Here is a 9,763-nt window from a genome sequence, read left to right as displayed (position 1 = left end):
TTACATGAAGAGGGGAACAACTGTTGCGACAGGTTGCAGCTGCAACCCAGCAGCGTTTGTGTAATGACTCACACTCCCAGTTGCATATGTTAAGTTTAGTGCTAGTCTTTAGTCGGTCTTGAGGAAACAAGAGCTAAAGAGAGTTTAAAGTGCATTCAGAATGACCACATAATTATAGTTCTGTATCAGAGCTCAAAGTCAACAGTAAAATATGCTGTCCGTGTCTGAACTAAGATTCATAGAGCATAAACTAGAAAACAGGAAACTGTAATTCTATCTAAGGTTGGTTTTCTCAGGATCTCCAATTCTGGCAGGTAAAAGCTTGGCCTGTCACAGGAAAATTACAAAAACAATAACATTTGCATGAAATTGCACACTCTGAACCTACAAAAGCAATTTGTCATTTATTGTTAGCGCTTCAAAAAGATACAAAGAATGACACGGGGGGGGGCATGGACACAAATGTATGGCAGCTGTGACATGAAACATGTGGTCTACTCTCTGAAATTTTCACCAAATGATCACTTTAAATTTCCATTAGCAACCGGCAGTCTGAATGTTTGACATACTCAAAGATACAGTAACGTATGACCGTGGTCTCTGAAAACAATGAGACGGTAGCTCTCGGTCTGGGAAATGCAGAGGACTGGATGCTGATGCAGTCGTTTCTGACTTGGTGAAAGACCACAGATGTGGACTGACACACCCTGCTATAAACCACACACTGGATATTTCCACTCACTGAGGACATGAAGAATTTTAACTGGACTGCTACAGGGGAAAACAGAATGAATGTTTTTGACAGTGTTTGCTTGAATAGAAAGTAGACAACAGTGTCTACCGACATTGCCTTTAGCAAACTGGACACTGATACAACAGGCTAACCTATTTAAATCAGTTCTGCTTTCATGTCATTCAAAGGTGAAATGTTGCACCCGAGGATCATGTCAAGACATAAAATAAACGCTGTCATCCTCCATCAGCCTTGGACACGTCTTCAACTCCTTTAAGCTCCATAATCCAAATATATTGCAGTCAACATTTGATCCTTCAGGTTCTGTTGAGATATTTTCTGTAAAGCTGTAAAAGAGAATACAAGAGGAGGGGTGAGACCAGATGCTTCTTGAAAATTAAAAAAAAAAAAAAGTAGTTGGAGTCAAGCTGCAGGATGTATTTGATTGTGACATTAAACATAGATAGTAATTAATTCTGAGACTTTTGTGAAATTGCTGTATAAATGACACCCTTGTGTGGAAGCAGCCATTCATGTTTTAACTGAAATATGCTGTTTACTGCTTAGAATAAAAGCTTCACCGTGCAGCAGGAAAAACAACTTGTTTTCAGATTCACTTTACCCGACCTTGTCCTCGGGAATCCACTGCCACGGGCTTGTGTCATCTGTTGTCCTTGGTCTTCCTCGTTAATGCTAAACGCAGGACAGGAAACATGCAACACGCCGTCTGTGCAGATGAGGAGCGTTTGTGTGAAAAAGGCTTCATCGCGCAGAAGCTTTGTGGTAGCACAGAATGGCTCATAAATAGCGCTCCGCTTTCACATTGCGTGAGCTTTCTAAGCTTTTCGCGTGTCATTTTACAGCGTTAAACGACACGTTAAACGGCGTTAGGGGTTGCGGCCGTGGAGAGGGGCTGGCAGGGGCTTTCATGCAGACTCCACGGTGTGAAATGGTGCACCGAAACCACAAAATGTGTAGCGATAGCAGGGAGTCATGCCTTGGCCTGTTCCCGTGTTCTTAGATGATACCCTCAATGCAAGTAAGTTTCTATGTTACAACTCACACGCTCACAATTTTTACTGTTACTATTACATTTGTACGTTTCTAGAATAATAATGATCACCATTAACAGCTACTTTCAATCAAGTCTTCTTGTTAATCACTACTTTTAAAACAGCCTCTAGATCAAGATGGATTCTGGACTTGCTTCACAGTGAGGAGGCCGGGAATCCCGAAGCGGTATGCACACAGTACATTCAAGCGACATTTTAGGTTAAACCATCCTCGAGTGCAGCAGTCTTCCTGCTTACATACCTCTTTCCACTTTAGCAACATCACCGGCAGCGCTACCAAACGTCCTGCTGGAGCTGTTCCTCTCCGTGCACCTTAGAAGTAGATGGAGTTTTGCCAGAATTCCATTCTGGTGTTCTAAAGCTAAAAGGAGGCCAACATTAACTGCTGGATGGAGATGGGTTACAATATCGGGTTTTCAAAATGCTACACTCACCTGCACAGCCTAGTAGAAGTATTGCTTTGCTGTATCCAAGGCACGTCTCTGGATGTTAATAGTGCTCTGCAGAGTCTCCTGCAATTAAGACACATTTTTAAGGAAAGTGTGGGACGAAAGTTGGATTAATAGACAGACTAGCCAACAGATTCACCACTATCCTAACCAAAAATAACACAACAAAGCATCGTATAAAGAGATTACATCCCAAAGTGGGAAATCCCAAACAGCTCTACAGTAGATTAGAAGCCTCTGTGGCCTCTATGTGTTAGTTAAGTAATTCATGAGGAATCCTTTTCTTCTGTTCAGTGAGAAAGTGGAGGGAGACACTTTAAGAAGAAGAAAATTAAAAGGAAATGTGGAGGTTGGAAAAGACGAAGGAAAGAAAATGGAAAAAGCAGAGAACAGTCGACACACAGCTCAGCAATGAAACATTAATGTGCCCACTGCGTATGGCATGGGCTGCTCTGCACTCCTCTGTCAGACTCATTTTCTGTCTTAAAAAAAACTGAACCGTGCTCGTACCGCGTGAATCGGTCAAATGCATTCTCACAAACACATTTTTACTGCAGGCATGTACATTTTTGTGTAATTTCCTCAGACTTCATAAACACGGGGGGGGCGGCTGGCTGCGGGACAATGAAAACGTCAGTAAGTTTCCCCTCAGAAGAAAAGCAAAAGCAGACGCTTGCCGCTGGAAACCAGCAGTGAATTCAACAGTCCTGCGCTGGAATGTTGAGCGTTTTGTGGCGCTTTTCTCAAATTTCTCAAACGCTCGGCGCAGAGAGTGGGAGGAATTGGCAGGCGTGAATGAGGATAACGCTGGAGGAGGAGGAGGGTGGTGGTATTGAGTAGCAGAAATAGAGGCGTACAGCAAAGATAAGCATGAGCCATATGGTTAACTGACGAAGCTTTGTTATCAGTGCCTCTTTATCCTTTGAGAATGATGAAATGACTTATTCTGAACTATAATCATTTCATGTTGATATTGGACTTGAATTGAAAAGCATCACTTTGTTTAGCAACCTCAGACTGACATTTCCCCAGAGTTTCCACTATCAAAGATATAAAGAATGGGAAAAGGGAAAGACAATATGCAGCACCATAATGGAGGCTCTGTGAGGACAGTGACCAGGACACTGAAGCTAACTTTAAAAGAAGAGCGGAAGAGTGAGGAGGTGTAGCAGAGAATAGTAGCGCCATGCTAAAAGAAGAGCAGAAGTGACAGCCAGGTTCACATATCCCATAATTACAGCTCTGCCATCGCTTCCTCTTCTCCTCACCTCCTGTCAGTCCTCCTCCTTAACCCCAACCTCTCACATCCTCCCGACAATCACCGCCTCTCTCTCCCTCCTCACATGCATTCTCTCTCCTCTTGCCCTGTAATCTGTCATTTCCATACCGCTCTTCCTGTTGCCTTCCCCTCCTCCCCCATGGGAAAGCCTCGCCTGTGAACTCACCCTGCGCGCCAAGTGCATCGTCATACCGTAAGAGGATTGCTGTTTTGTCACCCACAACTGCTCACACAAGGAAAATATCAAAGTAAATTTGTGCTAAGAGGGCAGTTTTCCTGGAACTTAAAATACTGTAAAGCTGAAATTGTAAAATCCAAATCAACTTCCAAGTGTTAATCTTAATGTTTTTTGCTCTTCCGTCCATCCTGAAAATAAGAGCCAATGAAAATTCACCTTCTAGAAGCCCAACAACAACCGCGCAACTTTTAAGTGGTGAATCAATATTTTACAAACTCCCCTATGCCGCCGCGCCCTGGGCTGCAGAGGGCCCTCACCAAACAATAGGATCCTGACCTGCATTATTCATCCCTCACTCATTCTGTCCGCTCAGACCCTGAAATCACAAGGGATTCAACTTTCCCCCAACTAAACTTCAGATGAGAAAACCTTTCAAAACATCTGCCTCTCCATCCCCGAATCTCTGTGGGATTTTCAGGTCATCTCTCACTATTCCTAATAATGTTAACCACGTTGAATAATGCATCGCTGATTTGTATCTTGGGCCACACGTCCTTTGGTTTGACTGAATTACAATGACTGAAGCAAACTAAATTTATTTTTTTCAAATTAATTTTAGAAAGTAATATCCCTGCACACGTGTACACGGGGTGCATCACGTGAGTCCATCTTAAATGTAACATAATCACATATCTATATTTAGAAGTACTCCAATGGCCATTAAATCTAACTATCCAATAAGCAAGTATCCATGACCGTAGCTCTATTACAAAATGGCTCAAATACTGGTTTTAATGAACTTGACATTTAATGCTTCACAGCTTTCAGTAGGTCTCCCCTAATGTCTTTTCATAACGTGTAATTAGGCACAGACTTTAAATAACGTGTGCGTGTAAAGGTTCCTAACAGAGGAGATGAGGATCAGTCTCAATCAGTGCATCATCTCCGCCTCTGACCATTACTGAAGCGGGCTTCTTATTAGCCTCTGAATTAGATGTGGGCATGGTTGCCCATTGATTATAAGTGAATGAAGGCGGTGGATGTGAATCGCAGCATCCAAAATGACTTTAAAGAGCAGGAAGAGAGGACTGCAGAGGAGGTCTTTGTCAATGGACGAGGGCCCCTTCAAGCCTGCCACTAAAATTAACCCATTATCATGGTGCTCTCAAGTTTGCCGTGGTCGGGATCACAAAACCTCACTACTCTTTGAAAGTGTCAACCTCAAACCAGCTCAGGTGAATGGTGAACGTGCAACACAAAACGCCTAAGAAAGAAAGCTTCCATGTGATGTAAACAACTGGGACAATAAGTTCCTGCCTGGAAAGCATTTAAGTAAACACCGGCCAAGTCGGAAAACCACTCAGAATGTTTTGACAAAGCTACATGTCCAACACCTAACATCATACTTTTGAGCAAATGACGTATTTTATATGATCAAAAGAATTCTATAATAAAGATTGCTAACAGCTAAGAGTCACAACTAGCTCACAGAAAAGCCAACCGGTCCTCAAAATGTTCATGAACCAGTTGTGAAGCAGAAACAGCCCAGACAGAACAATCTCCTGGTTTGCACTAATGGAAAGGGAGTGCAAGAGGAATCCAAAGAATTAATATCATAGCACAGATGCAGTTCTTTTTCTCATCTCCTCGCACAGCTACTGAAACACTTCAGGCTTAACTACTGGTGAATGCTCTACACTGTTGCCTTGAGCTATGAACAGGAATCACTCATGAGAAATAAACCTCCTCCACTGATAAATAACTTAAAGAGAATCAAAGAGGATACAGTCCAACTCCCAACCAGTCAGTGCTGCCTCTCAGTGCAACTGCATTATGCTTTTTAACCTACCAGGTGAAAGGAAGGTGAAGATAACCGATTGGCCCATACCAGAGGACGGGGAATGAGTCAAACTTGAATCGTCAGCTGAGTTGACGTGCCAACTTCAGAGGGGATCTTGTCACTGCTCTGCACACTGCGCCGCCGAGGACACATCGGAAACCATCTGGCACCAGCACTTAAAAAGCATATGTGTTAAAAGCACACTGAGATCTTCAAGATATGCTTTTGGAGATTGTAAAGTCACATTTTTACAGCAGATTAAAAAGGGATGAAAGAAATATGTGAGAAAATCAAACGCACATACCTCGGTTCATTGATGTTGCCTTGCTGTAATGGAAGAGGAATGTCAGTTTTGCTAAAATCTACATACAGCAGCATAAAAGATGTAGCGTGTCGCCTTCATGTGGCTCAAAAACACTAAAATTCCCAGCTTACTCCTAAACTGTGTCCATTGGAATTTAGATGACATGCTATACAAACATCATCCCATCATCTGGAACAGGAACCCTTTCAAAATAAAATTTAAGGCTTTTAAATGCTGTGGCTTCCACTCGTTTATCAGGCATTTACGATCCACTGACCTGGCAGACTAATTTAACAGCCCCCCTCCAGAGTGAACTCTTCTTCAATTCATAATTCAGATGTTCACTTCAGCTGCTATAATTTATTCCGGGAAATTTATGAATGACCAACAAAGATCATTCACCTCCTACACACACATGCCTGCAGTATGAATCACAGATTTATGGGACATCGACAGCAGAGTTTCAGGGCGGTGTCCTTCACATCTGCATAGGTTCTTCTTTTTCAGTGTATAAGTAATATACATGTGTCTAAGGCTTCAATGCAAAAAGCAAATTTGGTTTAATCAAAGCTATGGCAAACAAAAGTTTCTCAAAATTGAAAAATCCTGCTTTAAGGGATTCTGACATCAAGTCTGGCACTCTTTTCTCAGGAAAAACCTGAGACATACCTATTCCTTAAATGGTAGTTTGGAATAAGTAGCACGAGTACAGAGACTTCCCTCAACTCCCCTCACTGGACTGCTCCAGAGGTTTTAATCATAACTGTCCACTGAACAAAACTCATCCAAATTCTGCAACTCAGAACCATTGGGTCGGATTAAAAAGGCTGCGAGGAGGACACTGATTTAAGATAATTTGTTCCAAATTGAGAGTTCATGCTCAAGAGAGTTCAAATCGGTTGAAACCTATTGTACAATGTCTATTTAAAGTTAGATAATACTAAGCTTTGACATACCTGGCTGAAGTGGAGCTGCACATTTTATCTCTATTTTAGTTTAAATATTAATGTTTTTTAAAATAAAACCATTTGAATTCATTTAGTCATCTTAAAAATCCTATTTTTAAAGCTAAAAAAAATAATAGGAACTATTTTAAACTTCTGCTCTACCTGCTACATAACCTTATTTCTTGCCCTTTGTGTTCATACGTGCCAGTAACATTACCCAGAATTGAAGCTGCCCACTCCAGATGCAGTATTTACTAATAGAGGCCAGACTGGTGCTCGTCTGCACAGAAAACGACGAAGCATGACCCTGTTAGGAACCCAGTTGACTGAAAGGAAAACAAATAGACTGTGGCAATTTATCCGAAGTGGGCCACACAGTCAATGGATTGACCCGTTGCCTTCAGTGAGTATAAGCCGCAGAGAAAGGCTCGGTGTGTGGGTGTTGATGTGTGCATGCTGATGTGTGTGCGCGGACATGTGTGCAGCATGCCCGTGCGTTTCCTCTCCTGAAGGCAGCTCATGGTTGGTTGGACTGTGCCCTCCTGTCACATGGCTACAGTAGTCACACTCATGAACGCACACTGCTAAGAATAAACTGCCTCGCAGTAGCTCAGCTGTAGCCACAGGAGGTTTGAACCACGAGGTCGAGCCTCTTGCAAAGCTGGTTCTCAATTATTTTTCAAGCTGTTGCATCATTTCTGTATAATTTTTAGAAATGTCATTTTGACTCGTCTGCATAGATACCAGAACTTAAATATATCTGAGTGCTGCGCCTACCTGCTGCTTTTTTTAGTGTGCAACTGCTCTTTGAACGTAACATACTGCACGTTGGCCATTAATAATATTGTCGCTGTTGATTTTATTTGAAGAGATAAGCTGCCAGAGTGCTGTACAAGCCGTTTCCAGTGCAGAACCCCAGGCTTTTTATGTCTCATACTGAGCTTGGTGGTTCTTTACAACTCCAAAACAATGTACAACACCTGCACTGGTGCAATAAATGTCAATGAAAAGCTATTGTGTTAGACCTTTGCTACATCTCATGTGCATTGCACTATTAGCCTACCACTCATTGCTTAATAGACTTTAGGAAAAGGATCATCTCTTCCTCCATTTTCCCTCAATCCTCACTTCTACTACACCAATAGTCTAGTTTATCCCTGACCCTTTCCCAGAGTTCATCAGAGGTGCATTGCTCAAACTCAGTGGTCTCAAAGGACAATGTTAATAATAATAATAATAATACTGCACTGGTTGAGCGTACAATGAAGTAATCACATCTTGTTTGAGTACAGTTGTAGGTGGCCTGCATTTTTATACCTATATGCATTCCTAAATGTAAGAGTACTCATCACTGGGCCAGTGGATGGCAGCAGACTTCATTGTTCTTTGGTTGTCTGTTCCCTTGACTCGAGCCTCGCCATCAGGTCCTTCAGCCTCGCCATCAGGGCCTTCAGCCTGTACAGGACTGGAAAAAAAGGTGCCCATCGGGTCTTCACTGCAACATTTCTGAAAGGTTATAGAGTCGGCCTTTACTTCAGCAAACAGTTTAAATATTTTTAGTTAAATACACAGTATTTTAAATGATGTTTGTGATTATCATTTGGATGGTGGGCCTGCGGCCTTGTCAGGGTGTGCTAGAAAAATGTTTGCAATCAAATTATATTTATTCTGGTAAACCAAAATATCCTATCTTTGGTAGGAAAGAATGGGATTGCTGCTTCACAGATGCATACAAGTATTGTTGGTTTTGGACTGTATTGCAACATTTCAGAGAGAATTTCCCAAACTGCACTACTTAATATGAAATATGATAGGGGCACCATTTGTCCACATTTCTGACAGACTACATGCTGATGCTTGCTTGGGAAGTTTGTTTCAACCAAAACTTTTCCAAGGATTGTTTGTTGCCGTGACTCACAAGTTCCCAGAATATTTTACAACTTACCATACTCCATACCTACCATGTGGTGCAGGGGCAAAAGGAGGAGCTGCCCCTTCACATCCTGGAAGTGACATCATCGGTGATGTCACTGAGAAAGACCATGTGTGAGGGGGTACAACACAAAGAAAGAGTTCACTTTAAGAGCTATTTATTGCATTTCACATGTGATGAAAAGCATGCTACATTATAAATAAAAGTGTATTTTTAAGTAGAAGGTGGTCAGATTGAATAACTTTATCTGCTTCAGGAAGGTTACGGGGTTGGCTCCTGCTGTTTAACGGCTGTATTTTGTCTCTTAGGCGGAAACGGATGACATACATTAAATAAATCACTCATGGCGTGAACTGAACAAAGTTTGATTAGTCTGCTTCCTACACAATTTATATCACGCTTGCCAAGAACCCCACATTAGTACTTCTTTACTTTACAGGGCTTTACTTTGGTGACATCTGATGTTGCAGTACTTTTAAGGCCACTGATAAAAAGCCACCATCTGGTGATAAATGAGAGAGAATGTCCTGTAGTGGTAGAATGCATGTTGAATTTTTTATTTATTTTTTTTTTTTTGCAGTTTCACATTTCTGTCTTCAGCAAAGTTTTTGGACCTTCCGAAGCAACACATGACGAGAATGAGCCCACTGTGCCCGCTAATGAGGACCTTGTGGGTACAAATTCCTTTCAGCATGTGTGTGTTTAATCGTGTGTTCCCGTGTGTCGTGCATGTGCAAAAGCGTTGCACATGCACTGCTGAAATGATTGTGCTCCTAAAGCGCGCACCACCTTGCATGCCCCCTCAGAAATGTGATAAAACGAAGTGAAATCCACATTTGGTTTCGTTGGCATGCACAAATTCTTAACTCCCTCCAGGAGCAGGGCTTGAACTATTGTGCTGGCAATTACAAGTGTCTCTGTGTGAATGAGTTCATGCATACCTATTTGCGCATGTGTATTTTTCCGGCAAATTGTTTTCCAGCTCGGCCAACTGGATAACGTTAACTCGGGGGCCAAGTCATTAGCG

At 42.1% G+C, this 9,763-nt stretch overlaps 1 long non-coding RNA gene across 3 annotated transcripts; it reads right to left on the bottom strand.

Annotated features, from left to right (window-relative positions):
* Positions 1-439: 439 nt before the first annotated feature.
* Positions 440-8,768, bottom strand: LOC311509497. 3 transcript variants are annotated; one of them, XR_014699840.1, is made up of 8 exons: positions 8,749-8,768; positions 8,121-8,309; positions 5,857-5,879; positions 5,562-5,727; positions 2,241-2,318; positions 2,048-2,167; positions 1,356-1,460; positions 440-1,080 (listed from the first exon to the last, which is right to left on the bottom strand). It is a non-coding gene; the product is annotated as an uncharacterized lncRNA (long non-coding RNA). The 3 variants fall into 3 exon arrangements; XR_014699841.1 differs by having other exon boundaries at positions 1,361-1,460; XR_014699842.1 differs by having other exon boundaries at positions 5,601-5,727.
* Between the last annotated feature and the right edge of the window lie 995 nt (positions 8,769-9,763).

This window comes from Chelon labrosus, assembly GCF_963514085.1.
Source record: "Chelon labrosus genome assembly, chromosome: 24".
NCBI lineage: Eukaryota > Metazoa > Chordata > Actinopteri > Mugiliformes > Mugilidae > Chelon > Chelon labrosus.
The sequence above is the reverse complement of the archived record's forward strand: the minus strand, read 5'-3'. Positions and strand labels throughout refer to the sequence as shown.